The 12,461-nt window shown below is 44.4% G+C and overlaps 1 non-coding gene across 1 annotated transcript; it reads left to right on the top strand.

Moving 5' to 3' along the window:
- Positions 1–11,261: 11,261 nt before the first annotated feature.
- Positions 11,262–11,367, top strand: LOC115068065. Its single transcript, XR_003847448.1, has one exon. It is a non-coding gene; the product is annotated as a U6 spliceosomal RNA (small nuclear RNA).
- Positions 11,368–12,461: the final 1,094 nt, after the last annotated feature.

Raw genomic sequence — 12,461 nt, 5'->3', positions numbered from 1 at the left:
TGCACTTGCCTACATGCAGGCAATGCACACATACACATAAAATAAAAATAAGTAATCCCAGAGTCTGAAGACCCAAGAACCAGGTGCTCCCATGCCCAAGGTCAGGAGAAGATGGTGGTCCAAGCTAAAGGAGTTTTTCTGTCACATCCTGCTCTCCATGGATTGGATGATGCCCCTAAGTGCTTAATCCGTTGATCTTAATGCTGATCTCTTCCAGAAATGCCTTCATAGACACACTCAGTTATCTGGACATCCTTAATACAGTCTTATGCAACACAGAATTAACCATTATGTCCAGGCATAATGTCTTCCTATGTAACCCTGTCTTCAAACTTTTGATCCTCTTACTTCAGCCTTCCAAGTACTAAAATTCTCCTCATGTCTCGCATGGTGGTACACATCTTTTAAATGCTAACTCTTGGGAGGTGAAAGGCTAGAAGATCAGGAGTTAAGTTGGCTGCATAGCAAATTCAAGGCCAGCCAGAACTATGTAGTGAGATGCTGTCTCAAACAATGGACTGGAGAGATGGCTCAGCAGTTAAGAGCACTGGCTACTGTTGCAGAGGATCTGGATTCGGTTCACAGCACCCACATCTGTAACTCCAGTTCTAGGGGATCCAGCACCTTCTGACCTCTGTAGGCTCTGCATGACATGGATACACTTACATACATGCATACACCTAAACTAAAAAGAAAATATTTCAAAAACAAAATCTTTTTTCCCCTCTGTCATCTACATTTTGCTGTTTAAACCTATCCAGTGAACTTTTTAAATCAGACACTATTTTTTCAGTTAAAAAACTTTTTCATTAAGGCAGGGTATGGTGGCTCAGGCCTGTAGTCCCAGCACTTCGGAGGCAGAGGCAGGCAGATCTCTGTGAGTTCAAGGCCAGCCTGGTCTACATAGTGAGTTCCAGGACAGCTAGGGCTACAGGGAGACCCTGTTTCAAAAAGACCCCCCGCCAAAAAAACCTTTCTTTAATATATATAGTTGACCTTTATGATTTCCAATAGTCCTGTTCAATAAATTTGCCATGAATATTTGGTTAGCAAGTATCAGTGCTCTTCAGAGAAACACACAGTTAGGTTCCTATAAGCCTATGGTCACAAATTTTCATCAATTGAGCAGTATTTACCTTTTTTACCTTATTTAATACATATTACTAGTTCTTTATCACTGAAGTCATAGTCAACAGCCTTACAATTCGTGTCAGTATAAAGCTTATTTAACGTGTATTTTTAAAAATATTTTTATTTTATGTGTACAAGTGTGTTGCCTGTATGTATGTGAGTGCACCCGTGTTGTGCAATGCTGTGAAAGTCAGAAGGGGGCTTTGGATTCCCCTGGAACTGTAGTTAAGGATGGTTCATAGCCGCCTTGTGGATGCTGGGACTCGAACCCAGGTCCTCTGCAAGAGCAGTCAGTGCTCTTAACCGCTGAGCCATCTCTCCAGCCCCTTAACGTGTATTTTATCTATAAGTGTCTCCACTGTATGGATTCCAGGGATTGAACCTAGGTCATTAGGGCAAGCACCCTTACCTACCCGCTGAGCTATCTTCCTAGCCCTATTATAATTATTTACATTATTCTTTTAAATATTTTATTTATTATTTTTATTTTATGTGTATGTGTGTATTGACTGCATGTATGTGAGTGCATCCGTGACGTGGAGGTCAGAAGAGGGCTTCGGATTCCCCTGGAACTGGAGTTAAGGATGGTTCGTAGCCACCATGTGGGTGCTGGGAATCAAACCCGCGTCCTCTGCAAGAGCAGTCAGTGCTCTTAACCGCTGAGCCATCTCTCCAGCCCCTTAACATTTGTATTTTATCTATAAGGTTCACAATAGCCTGTTAGCTGGCCTGGAACTCACTATGTAGACCATACTGGCCTTGAACTCACAGAGATCTGCCTGTCTCTGCCTCCTGAGTGCTGAGATTAAAGGCGTGGGCCACCATGCCTGGCATAAGAATATTTTTTAAAACATATCACCACACAAAAAAAAGCACACTCGTTTAGGGTATGGGATGAGAAACAAGGCTGCACACTTTGCCTGTGAGTGGACGACTCAAAATTTGTGCAGGTCTGTACATATCTGCAAATGATACATATTAGAAATATTGACATTACAGTTAGAAATAAATTTTAGAAAGAAGGCAAAATTTTAGAAATCTTGCAAAGATGGAATCTGAAAGCAAAATGATTAACCTACATATGTCTCTCTGTCTTTTATCCCCTCTTGTGCTCTTGTTTGTCTGAGACAGGGTCTCAGACAGCCTAGACTGGCCTTAACTTACAGTGTATCCAAAGCCAGCCTTGAACTCCTGATCCAAGTGCTAGCAGTATAGGTATGTGCCACCACACGCAGTTTCATGTCATAATGAAAAATTTAGATAAGCTCGAACTAAGTTGTCCAAGCAGGTCTTGAATCTGGGATCCTCCAACCTCAGCCTCTAGAATAACTGGGGTTACTACAGGCCTGTGCCATGGACCCCCGCTACTTTTTTCATTGCTTATTTGCCCGATGACTTGATCCTAGTGAAGTGTATTTTCCCCACAGTGTAAAGCCTTTGGTATTATTCTTCAAATAGTGTGGTCTGGCTTACACCTTATCACAGTGGGATGATAGGGCCTTAGCACACCTCTCCTGGTCTCCTTCCTTGATTTTTCTGTTAAACTGGCTGCCTCATTTGACACCATACCAAACTGTTAAGCTCTACTAGCTATAATGTCCTAGGGTCATACATTGCTTCAATTATCTCATCCACTTAAATTCTGGAATGTTCTTTTTTAAAAAATTATTATTTTCTTTTATGTGTATGAGTGTATTGCCTGCATGTATGTAAGTATACCATTGTCATGCATTGCCCACAGAGGTCAGAAGAGGGCAACAGACTACTGGAACTGGAATTACAGTACAAACTGTTACCATGTGGGTGCTGGGAATCGAACCCATGTCCTTTGCAAGAGTAACCAGAACTCCTAACTGCTGAGCCATCTCTCCAGTCCCAGGTTTTTCTTTTTTTTAAAAAAAGATTTTATTTTTCATTTGTATGTATTTGTCTCTCTGTATATATATGCCACTTGGGTGCAGATGCCCAAGGAGGCCAACAGAGGGCATCAGATCCCCTGGAACTAGAGTTACAGACAGATGTGGACCACCATGTGGTAATGGGTCCTCTGCAGGAGCAAGTGCTCTTAACTGCTGAACCATCCCTCCGGTCCACTTTGGGATTGTTTTTGAGGCCAGTCTTTGTGTGCGTGTGTGTGTGTGTGTGTGTGTGTGTGTGTGTGTGTGTGTGTTGTGGAAATGGAGGTGGAATCCAGGGCCCCTCATGTGCTACACAAGTGCTCTAACAGAGCCCAGCCCAGTATGTGATCTTTATGATGGGTTTCTTTTCACCTTTGTTCTAGATTGTTTCAGAACACTGAAGATTATCCCCTAGTTTTGTGGCATCCCTTGTTGTTGAGAAATCAGCCACTGGTCTAATTGCTTTTCATTTGTAGGAAATATGTCTTCTCTAGCTGTTTTGAAGATCTCCTTTTCTTCCACTCCTCACAATTCCGCCCTCTTGTGCTAAGGTAGTTTTCTTTCCTTTAGCTTTCCTGTAATGGTATGCTTGGGATGTGAGGACTGACAGATTTCAGCAGTTCTCCGTTCTCTCTAGTATCTCTTTCTGAAGTTCTAAGAAGCTGTGTGATTTACATGAGTCAGTATTTTCTTTAGCTAGACTTCATCTATTTAGTTTACCCATTGAGTTAATTTCAATTTACACACACGCACACACAGAGAGAGAGACAGAGACAGAGACAGAGACAGAGACAGAGAAAGACTTTAGCCTTTCTTGAGTTCTATCTTATTCTTTAAAAAAAAAATCTGCTGTGTGTGGTGGCACATACCTTTAATCCCAGCATTAGGAGGCAGGTGGATCTCTGTGAGATTGAGGCCAGCCTGGTCTACATAGCAAGTTCCAGGCCAACTGGGGTTATAAGGAGACCCTGTCTCAAAAAAATAAAACAAAACAAAACAAATCTGATGGCTCATTTTCAAAGGTTCTGTGAGCCAACCTGAGGAACTGACAAAGTATTATCTTCTTGCAGGAAAGAAACAGATACTAGTGAACAGAAAAATTCTATCCACCTTAAAGCCAAGGTGAGTCTAGTGGCCCACACCTATAATCCCAGCACTTGGGAGGTAGAGGCAGGAGGGTCAGGAGTTCCAGACTAACCTGAGCTACATGTATATAGCTTGCATGTACATGCATGTAGTACCTAAGTAGGCTGCTAGAAGGCATCAGATTCCCTGGAACTGAATTTACAAAGGGTTGTGAGGCTCCATGTGCATGCTGGGAATCAAACCTGAGTACTCTGCAAAAGCAGCAAGTGCTTAACCAACCAAGCCATCTCTCCATCCCCTGCCCTGTTTTTTGTTTGCTTGTTTTTTGTTTGTTTGTTTGAAACAGGGTCTCATGTAGCCCTGGCTGGCCTGAAACTCCCTGTGTAGACCAGGCTGGTCCTGAACTCACAGATCTACCTGCCTCTCTGCCTCCCTGCTGGGATTAAAGGCATGCACCACCATACTTGGCCTTTTCTTTTTCTCATTCTGCTATAAGGGTTTTTTCATATTATTTTTATTTTATGTGTATGAGTGTCTTGCCTGCATGTGTGTAAGTGCACCATGCCGTGCAATGCCTGTAGAGGCTAGAAGAGGGTGTTGGATCCCTTGGAACTAGAGTTATGGACAGTTGTTAGCTGTGGGTCCTGGGAATCGAACCTGGGTTTTCTGCAAGATCAGCTAGTGCTTGTAACCACTGAGCGATCTCTCCAGCCCCTATAAAGGTTTTAGGAAACCATTATTCAGCAGGTCCCCCATCACTCTCCCACCTGAATGGAAGCTGCTTTGAGTAGGAGAGAGGAAAGGGAGTCTTTGGAACCACTACTGTCTGCATCTGAGAGGAAAGATTAGGCTCTTCGCACAAGCCACGTCCTTCCATCCATTGACTACTGTTAAACTGCCAGTAATCCTGGTGTTGCATTAACCTTTCCAGGGGAGACTTCCTAGAGAGGGCACCAATGATGGACCAAAATAATGATTCCAGCCAAGTCTAGTTTGGTAAACCAATGAGTTTATTGGATTTACTTACAGGTGCTTGAGGGGATACTTTCAGGAGCATGGGTTGACCCTGACACAGCCATGCCACCAAAAAGTCTCATCCCAACATAGATTATGACTTCCTCTTAACTGCACAGATGGAGCCCCCCCCTTTCGGTTAATCTCCCACCTTTGTTATACTCTGATGCCTTCTGAGACACAGAATTACATACGACTAGGATGGCAGTACAAGATGGAGTGTCTAGAAAATCAGACCAGGGTCTAGGGACCCACCCTACCCCATCCTGTTTCCTATTTTTTGTTTGTTTTGAGACAAGGTCTTCACTAGGCTGTCATAAAATTGGCAGCAGTTTTTCTGTCTGGTGGTTCTTGAATATCAGGATAACAGGTGTACACCACCAAACCTAGCCCCAGCCCTCCTTCCAAGAGGGAACATTAACAGGCCAGACCTTGATTAAGATGGTAATGGGTGCTATGCTCAGAAGATAGTGTTTCACAACATGACCTCAGTCCCGAAGCCTAGAGATGGGAGTAATTGGCTGGGGTGCCATTACAGGCATGTCCAGACTGGATCTGACCTTGATCCTGCTCCCTGCTCCAGCCACAGTCAAGGAAGAGAGTTGAAGCTGTAGCCAGCTACTCAGGAGCAAGTCCATAGGCAGTTAAGTGTTGGAAAGCATGTGTTCATTTGCAGGACTACTGTAACAAAGCATCATAAACTTCCAGCTTCTAAAAACGAACAATCGAGAAAACAAATGACCCAATTAAAAGATGGGCCAAAGATCTAAACAGAGAGTTCTCAAAAGAAGAAATAAAGATGACTAAGAAACATCTTAAAAAGTGTTCAGCATCACCAGTAATTAGAAAAATGCAAATAAAAAACACTTTAATATTTCATCTTACCCCAGGTAAGACTGGCTAAGATCAAGAGAACAAATGATACCAAATTCTGATGAGGATGTGGAGAAGGGGAACGCTCATTTACTGCTGGTGGGATTGCAAACTCGTGCAACCTCTATGGAGAACAGTGTGGAGAATACTTAAAAAACTAAAAATGAACCTACCATATGACCCAGTTACACCACTCCTTGGCATACACTCAAAGGACTATTGTAGTGATACTTGTACAATGATGTTTGTTGCTGTTCTTTTCACAATAGCTAAGAGATGGAAGCAATCTAAGTGTCCCTCAACTGATGAATGGTTAATGAAAATGTGGTACTTTACACACTGGAGTTCTACTTAGTGTTAACGAAAGATAAAATAATGAAATTTGCAGGTAAATAGACGGAACTGGAAACTGTACTAAGTGAAGTAACATGGACTCAGAAAAACAAAAGATGGACAATCTCCCTCATTTGTGGATCTTAGCACCAAATCCTTATATGTGAGTATATATCCTGATGTAACTGCAGGAACCAGGAAAATAGAAGAGAACCAGGGAGGTAAAGGAAAAGAAGGAACCTGAGAGAGAAGAATGGTAGGAGACAGGTGTTATTAAGGGAGAAATGTGTAAAATGGGGGTTATTAAATGGGAGGGGGAGAAAGATTGCTATACAAGGAACTATGGGGATAAAGGGTAAAGCACTCAAGAGAGTTGAGACCATAGCAGACAGGAATTATCAAGGAAAAAATGGGGATGTTTAAATGGGGATGGCAGGGAGGGAGGATAAGACAGGAGAGAGAGGAGAGATAAATAATACCTAGCTAGTATTAAAAAAAAAAAAACCCAGAGGGAATTGTATTAGTCCAAAATCCTATTGAAAAATTATACATACAATATCTCCACAAGAGTCCATTTTATAACAAGAAACTGTGCCAGACAGGAGAAACCTCCTTTAACCTCCTTTGAGTTGTTGGTCAGGGTAGTCCAAGAGACTCCCAAAATTACACAAGCTATGGCCACAGCCCTTGATTACCTCCCAAAACTTGAACGTAAGACCCTATTGCTGAAGACCGGCATACTTCGGACACAGGATTTGGAATAATGGAGCTGGAACTGACCTGGAAGCCACCTCCCCTGAAGGCTAGTTCTCATAGCTTTGGAGAGTACACAAGCAGGTAAGGGAGAACATCAATCAATTGTCCAACCCCAGCTTTAAGGCCTAAAAACCACATCAATGACCAGCACAGAAAACAACATTGGTGCAGCAGTGGCACTTTTATCTGGGGGCAATCAACAGCTACCTAATTGGACTTAAGGCCCACTCAATGGGAAGAAACTCAAGTGTGATAACTGTAAACATAGCTGAAGAGGTCACAGATCTTAGAGAAAACCGCAGGGCTGTCACATTCCTAGACAAATGTAATTTCTTACTATGTACAAAATATGGAGCCTTAAACTTACAGACTGTAGGTCCTTGGACATGTCTCATATATTAAAAATCCACCCTCCCAGGGCTCAGGGATCATTGCAGAAGAGAGGGTAGAAAAAACTGTAAGAACCATGGAGGCGGTGCATGACCATGCAGAAATAAAGTCCTACAGGCTCCTGGGACCCTTCTCATATGAACCTATAGCAATGGTGTCAGCAGGCACAAGGCCCATGCAAACTCAAGCAGACAAAAACCCAGCACAGAACTGTGGAAATGGACATCAGGCCCCAATCTTGCTCAAAGAATTATTGGCAGCTGATTATTCCTGGGTGAGAAAGAGCTGATCTTAAAGGGAGGGACTCTAGATAGGTTGACTAGACCTCCGTGAATGAACTTGCACTGAGGGACAACTGGGAACACTAACGACATGACCTGTCCTGCTTCTCCTTGGGGTCGAGAGTTCTTTTGGAGCTGGGTGTGGCGGTGCATGCCTTTAATCCCAGCACCCGGGAGGCAGAGGCAGGAGGATCTCTTGTGAGTTCAAGGCCAGCCTGGTCTACATAGTGAGTTCCAGGCCAGCTGGGGCTACAGGGAGACTCTGTCTCAAAAATACCAAAAAAAAAGAGTTCTTTTGGGCATTAGCCCCCTCTGTGACTACCAGCTAGTAATAAAGGACTCAAATTGACTGTCACTGTGTGGTGTTCCTTGTGTCTCTCTCAGCATTACAATGTACACCTTTAATCCCAGCACACAATAGGAAAGGCAGGCAGATTTCTGTGAGATTGAGGCCAGCCTGGTGTACATAGTGAGTTCCAGGCCAGTGGGGACTACAGGGAGACCCTGTCTCAAAACCAAAGCAAAACAAGAAAAATTGGTTTTTATTTTATGTGTATGAGTGTTTTGCCTGAAAGTATGTAAGTACACCCAGGTGTTCAATGCCTGAGGAGGACAGAAAAGGGTGTTGGATCCCCTGGAACTGGAGTTACAGATGGTTGTTAGCTGTCATGTGGGTGCTGGGAACTGAATGAGGTCCTCGGCAAGAGCAGCCAATGCTCTTAACCACTGAACCAGCTCTCTAGTCCCTTGGTCACTCTTCCTGTAGAACCCCAGAGCAGACTTGGTGAAGGGTTTTTTCTGTCCAGGTCTGAGTATTTATGTGCCTTTAGCTTTCCCCAGTCTTTGAGCCCAATTTCAAGTCTATAGGAAGTAGAATCTACACTTGACCAACTACAGGGACTTATTGGTAGCGTTCTGGCCACCTCACCATCAGGCTTCAGACTCTGCTGAGAGACTGGGGAATCAGGACTTCTTGTTTAGCCACTCAGATGACTCTTGCTCTCCTAAGACATTGCTGTAGGCTAGGCTCAGGGCTCAGCTGACTCAGTTACAAGGCCAAGGCTCATTACCAACCCATGTGATGTAGCTTGCATGGAAGGTGTTTGAGAAATACCCAGGATTCACATTGTTCAAGTGAAGAGCTATCTTTACCCCACCCTTTGGGAGGATGGCAGAAGAAATTGCACCATGATCCCCATACCAAGATTAGGAGGAGTTTTTTTGAACTTTGGTTTGTTGTTAATCACAGGTCTCTGGAATCATGTTAGAGACTAAGTCATGCTTCTTACATCACTACTGGGAAAACCAAAGCAGATGTGCCCTGCCCCATATTTGAGGCAATTATGTCATCATACAATCCTTGTTGCTTGTTTATGACTGCTCCACGTTTTTCTTCCTTCCTTCCTTCCTTCCTTCCTTCCTCTCTCTCTCTCTTTAAAAAATTATTATTTTTATTTTATGTGTATGAGTGTATTGCCTGCATGTATGTGAGTGCACCCATGTTGTGCAATGCCTCAGAGGCCAGAAGAGGGTTTCAGATTCCCCTGGAGTTAAGGACAACTCATTGCCACCATGTGGGTGCTGGGAATCAAACCCCTGCCCTCTGCAAGAGCAGTCAATGCTCTTAACCGCTGAGCCATCTCTCCAGCCCCTCTTTTTTTAACACAGGTCTCACTATGCATCCCTGGCTGGCCTGAAACTTGCTACATATATAGACCAGGCTACCAACAATAAAGCACAAGGAGCTGTGGTTAAGAGTGCTTGCTGTTCTTGCAGAAGACCTGAATTCGGCTCCAGCACCCATGTTGGGCATCTCACAACCATACTTCTGTGTACGCAATCACACGCGGTACAGACAATTAAAAATAAATCTTTTTTTTTTTTGGTCTTTTTGAGACAGGGTCTCCCTGTAGCCCCAGCTGGCCTGGAACTCACTATGTAGACCAGGCTGGCCTTGAACTCACAGAGATCCACCTGTCTCTGCCCCCCGAGTGCTGGGATTAAAGGCATGTGCCACCACGCCTGACCCAAATATCTTTTATCTATTTTTATTTCTTATGTATATGTATGTTGACATCATGTATGTAAGTGCACCCATGACTGCAATGCCCGTGGAACCAGAAGAGTGTCGGATTCCCTGGAAATGGAGTTATGGATGGTTGTTACCTGACATGTGGGTTCTGGGAACCAAACCCTGATCCTCTGCAAGAGGAATGTGCTCTTAACCTCTGAGCCATCTCTCCAGCTTCCAGTACTAAATGTTTTACAATGCACAGAACATCCATCTACAATAAAAATAAAAAGAAATTAGTGGGCCAAACATTGAATAATGCCTGTTCTATCAGAAAAAGCAGCTAGTGCAAAAGCCCTGTGGCTAGTGCTCATGGGACTTCACTTGGCTGACCCAGAGGGAGCAAGAAGGGAGTAACAGGAGATGGAGTCAGGGGGGGACCAAAAGTGCCAGGGGGGGACCAAAAGTGCCAGATGACTTTGGCAGGGAAGCCCTGTGAAGACCCTGACTTCACTATCACTGACTGGAAGTGAAGGAATGACACCATCTCACTTCACTGTGCTGAGAACGCTCAAGGAGTGGGGAGAGTGTCAGAGTAGAAGCAGGAAGCCAGACAAAGGAGGCCAGTGTGCTGGATCCAAGTGAACCCTTCTCAGCCAGGCCTTTTCTCTGCAAAGTTAGTACGTGTCCTTCCCTTGACTCAGAGCAAAGTTGGCAGCTTACTCTTCCCACAGCCTACAATCAAAGCTCAACGCTGTGGCAGCACCCTTTCTGTCCCTCCTTTGCTGGTATCAGCTAAGCCCACCATTGAAGGTCCAAGATTCCCACTGGCCTCTCTACCTTCTCCCACATTGTTTCTACACCCTCTCCTTCAGCATTCAGACCTGCTCAGTTAACTCCTATGTGAAAAACCAACCAACCAACCAAATATATGCCAATCAACCACATAGATACAACTCTCTTTCAGGCAGGAAACTTAAGATGAGGTTTTTCATCTAAGGTCACCATTCCTGGTTGCCACCCTTCTAAATGGTTGACCCTTTCTGAGAAAGGGTCACAGTATATATAGGCTGGCCTGGAACGCTCTATGTAGGCCAGGATCTCTAGATTCTTTTGCCTCAACCTCCCAAGTGCTGGTCCTTGTGTGTGCCACCAAGCCTGGCTTTGTACTTCCCTTACTAGGAAAGATGCTAGGCTTTCCCACTGTCCAGCTGAATGCATTTCATGACTTACACTATTTAATAAGAAATAGACTGAGGGGCATGGTGGCCCATGCTTCTAATCCCAGCACTTGGAAGACTGAGGCAAGAGGATTGCCACCAATTTAAGATCAGCCTGGCTTACATAATAAGTTCCAGGTCAGTCTGGGCTACAGAGTAAGACCCTGTCTCAAAAATAAACAAGCTAGGCATGGTGCCACATATCTTTAATCCCAGCAGAGGCAGGTGGATCTCTGTGAGTTCCAGGTCAGACTGATCTAAATAGAAATTGCTTGTTTCAGCAGCACAAATATTAAAAGTGAAACAATATAGAAACAATTAGCATGGCCCCTATGCAAGGATGACAGGAGTACATACAAATTCAGGAAATGTATCATACATTTAAGAGACTTCTTAAGAAGAAAAGAAAGATGTGGGAGAGGGCCCCCATGGAGGCTCCATGAGAATGGGAACAAGTTTATTAGGGAATCAACCTGAGAAGGGCTTTTGTCAGAGATGGCAAGAGAGCAAATTTCTCTCACAGGCTAGGGTTTTTATCATGCTGGGACAGTGAAACGAGGTTGAGGTCCAGTTCCCCTGTAAGGTTAATGGTTAAACTAGGATGTGTAGGAATGCCACAGAAAGAGGAGCTATTCAAATTGGAATATAATCACAGGAGGGGATGGGGCTTTTGAGGCAGAATTCAGTTTACAGGAGGGAGATGGAGCAGGAGTGGAGTCTCTCCTCTCAATTCAGGCTCTAGTTAGGTGGGAGGAGGGGCTAGGCTGTCTCTTACAATGTTTCCAACAGAGGAGGAACTATGGTCTTGGGAGCCAAGGGCCTGAAGGGGGACAGTCAGAAAAGTTTGAAAGAGGTTAATAAAAGAGGGAAAGAGGAGGAACACAAGAGGAGGAGGAACTCAGGATGATAGTATGAAGGGGGTGGCCAATGGAAGCGGCCAGGAGAAGGAAGGGTCGGTCATGAGTTGAAAGCCTGAAGGGCAATGGTTCTAGTCTTTCATCTTTGTGCCGTCTCTGCCCAGAGTTAATACACTGTTCGGAAGTGCAGAGACTCCATGGGTGGCACCAGGAGAGCAAGACCTGGCCCAGCGAGTGGTTCTATAAAACAATAGCAGCTGGGGTATCAAATCTGACCTTGGACTGCCAGGAGCTGATGGCTGAGGCTCTCTGATGGTTGTTTGGAAAGAAGGGTTAACTAGTGAAGGGTTACCTCCAGGCTGGAGCATAATTACCCACCCTGTCAGGACCTCCAAGGTTGCTAGGAGAGAGATCACCTCTACTGTCTGGCATGCCCTGACATAGGTCAGAGGTCAGAGGTCAGGACAGGTGTGTCAATGGGAAGACGTGAGATTGTGGGAAACAAGGTGATAGTACATGTCTGTTGAGTTAGTGGGGAGGCAGCAAATCAGAAGGCTAGTGATGTAAGCCAGGCAAGGTGAACGGTCAAAGCTGAAAGAGACTCCCTCTGT

The sequence above is a fragment of the Nannospalax galili genome, unplaced genomic scaffold (assembly GCF_000622305.1).
Source record: "Nannospalax galili isolate Female #2095 unplaced genomic scaffold, S.galili_v1.0 scaffold146, whole genome shotgun sequence".
Classification (NCBI taxonomy): domain Eukaryota; kingdom Metazoa; phylum Chordata; class Mammalia; order Rodentia; family Spalacidae; genus Nannospalax; species Nannospalax galili.
Note: the sequence above shows the minus strand (reverse complement) of the source record. Positions and strands in the feature narration are given on the sequence as shown.